This window comes from Montipora foliosa, chromosome 2, assembly GCF_036669935.1.
Source record: "Montipora foliosa isolate CH-2021 chromosome 2, ASM3666993v2, whole genome shotgun sequence".
In the NCBI taxonomy this organism is placed as follows: domain Eukaryota; kingdom Metazoa; phylum Cnidaria; class Anthozoa; order Scleractinia; family Acroporidae; genus Montipora; species Montipora foliosa.
Window position 1 is genome coordinate 51,221,824 of NC_090870.1, and position 2,698 is coordinate 51,224,521.

A 2,698-nucleotide genomic window follows, 5' to 3' on the forward strand; every position below is an offset into this window, starting at 1 on the left:
AAAGCAGTTTAAGAAAGCAAAGCGGTGTAAGAAAGTAAAGCACTTCGAGCAAGCAAAGTAGTGTAAGGATGTAAAGCACCTCAAGCAAGCGATGCAGTGTAAGGAATTAAAGCACCTCACGCAACCAAAGCAGGGTACGGAGGTAAAGCAGTTTAAGAAAGCAAAGCAGATTAAGAAAGTAAAGCACCTCAAGTGAGCAAACCAGTGAAAGGATGCAAAGCAGTGTAAGAAAGTGAAGCACCTCGAACAAGCGAATCAATTTAAGCAAGTCAAGCACCTCAAGCAAGCAAAGCAGTGAAAGAAAGCAAAGCAGTGTAAGAAAGTCAAGCACCTCAAGCAAGCATTAAAGCAGTGTAAGTAAATCAAGCACCTCAAGCAAGCAAAGTAGTGAAAGGAAGTAAGGCACTTCAGTCAAGTAAAGCAGTGTAAGAAAATAAAGCACCTCAAGCGAACCTCAAGCAAGCAAAGCAGTGTAAGGTTTTCTTCACACTGAAGAAGAGGGTCCAACATAGGTTTAGCGGGATGCGGGATGGAGCTTGAAATCGAGGCGGGATGTGGGATGAAAATACCACGAGACCGGGATGTGCTCCGTTTTCGTTGGCGGGATACGGATAGTAAATAACCTCACGTTATGAGTTGAAAAGCTTTAATTTGCTTGGAGAATAAAAAATTTGGCCAAAAGACCCTAAAAGACCCTTAGAAACCACGGAAAAAATGTAAAATACTCGGACCTATGCCGCTCACGCAATTTTCTGTTTGTCCTTTCGGGGTAACACGTGACGCGGGTCAAAAAGTAAGTCGATTTCTTTCAACCACGTTCCGTTCGTTGACATGAGCGCAACGGCGACATCGTCTCACTCCGCTAACTTCATCTGAAACCTCTGCCATAATAAAACTGCGTTGCAATTTATTTTGAAAAGGGAAGCTTTGGAAGGAGTTTTCTCCGCGTAAGGAAAGAATTCGTACAGTTATTGAAAAAGGAAAAAAACCCTCAACAAAATCCGGAAAAACGTCACGTTAGTTTGTCAGTTGTACCAATCCAAAAACTATGGAAAAGATATAGTGATGACATTTTCTCCCTTTTTGGGACGGCGATAAAGCATAGGTGGACCATGTTCTTAAACAAACTCAGGAACTTATTGTGACGGTTCGCGATCCCCTGGGTCTCGCGAGATAGCGAGACGAAAATAAAAGAAAACTAAGGGTAAAGCAACATATTTCACACCCCTTCCCACAAACCCGCAACACAGCATAAATTTTTAGTAAACGCGTACGACTTTAATTAAAGATAAAAGTTAACTACAAGTAAAACAGTTACGACAGTTACTATCTTTAAATTAACTAATCTTACTTAGATTTACTTAATGCTAATATATACTTAAACGACAATACAAAATGAACTAAATACTTTACTTTAATATTTACAGTCAATAAGTTCAGTTCTTCGTCAGCCTTCGTGCCTTCTCAAGGTTCTTGTTAGTCCAACCGGCTAATCCTGCAAACATCCACTACCTCTTCCAGCAAACCAACAAACGTAGTCACGTCTTCTGTCAGTCCACAAGACTCTCACTTTCGTCGCCGAACTTCTCCTCCAAAAACTTCCACTATAAATATATTTGCCACCGCCGACAAAGGAGTTTTGTCTGGGAATTTCGCGGTCGGCTCCCACCAATGACTCTTGGCAGTGTTTCTCTTTTCCACTTTCTTTAAACTTTCACCTTTCCGCTTTGACTTCTCTCCGGCTTTCCTTCTCCTAGCAGTCTTCTCGTCAACTGACCTTTTTCCACCCCCCTTTACAAAACGCTACTTACATTTATATCTTTACATAACAATGCACTCCACATCAACACTTATTGACAAACCTATTGTTAAAACACGACCCTAACGAACCAATAGTTACAAAAGCATCTCCACAATGGAGACTTAAAAGAACAAATAGACTAACAAACTATTCTCTAATGTACTAATTGCGGTAGACTACGATACGAAATTAACACTAAGTAATTAACACGAGCGGAATAAACTATGAACTAACGAAACAAAGAAATGAAAAAAAAAGGAATTTTGTGACACCTATGACCCGGAGCCTGCAACTCTACTGTGTTCGTGTAACGGCGTTTTCACAGACCGATTTATTTTTAGATTGAATTTCCCGCGAATGAGACTCCCACAGGAGCCCCATGACCAATTACAAGAAATTAATCTGACGTCATAGGGTCACCGAACTGGAAATGCCTTTGTTTTTTGACCTAATTCGCGGGAAGGGCTAGTCTAAAAATAAACCTACTTGTGAAAGCGCCGTTTCACAGACGCTGTATGGAATTTGCACGCTCCAGATGGGCTCCAGACAAACTAATAAATTCAAACCTACCATCAAATTCACCGCTGAAATATCAGAGAACGAAGAGGGTCATGAAAGGGGGGATGGCAATCCTAATTCCCAGTCCAAATTTGGACAAAATCCCAGTCCCAATGACAAGTTTTCAAGTTTGTTAGAAATCGCAATCCCTGCTACTAAAATCCTAACCGGAGTTATGATAGGGAAAATATAATTTTAGAACATCGATATGTTGTATGAAGCAAAAAAACATGAAAATACGAGGTATAATTTGTATCTGCATCGGATTGCTTACCCAAGTGTCCGCTGAAAAAGGCCTGCTATCACCTGACACATGACAGCATTCTAAATGGTGCAGTT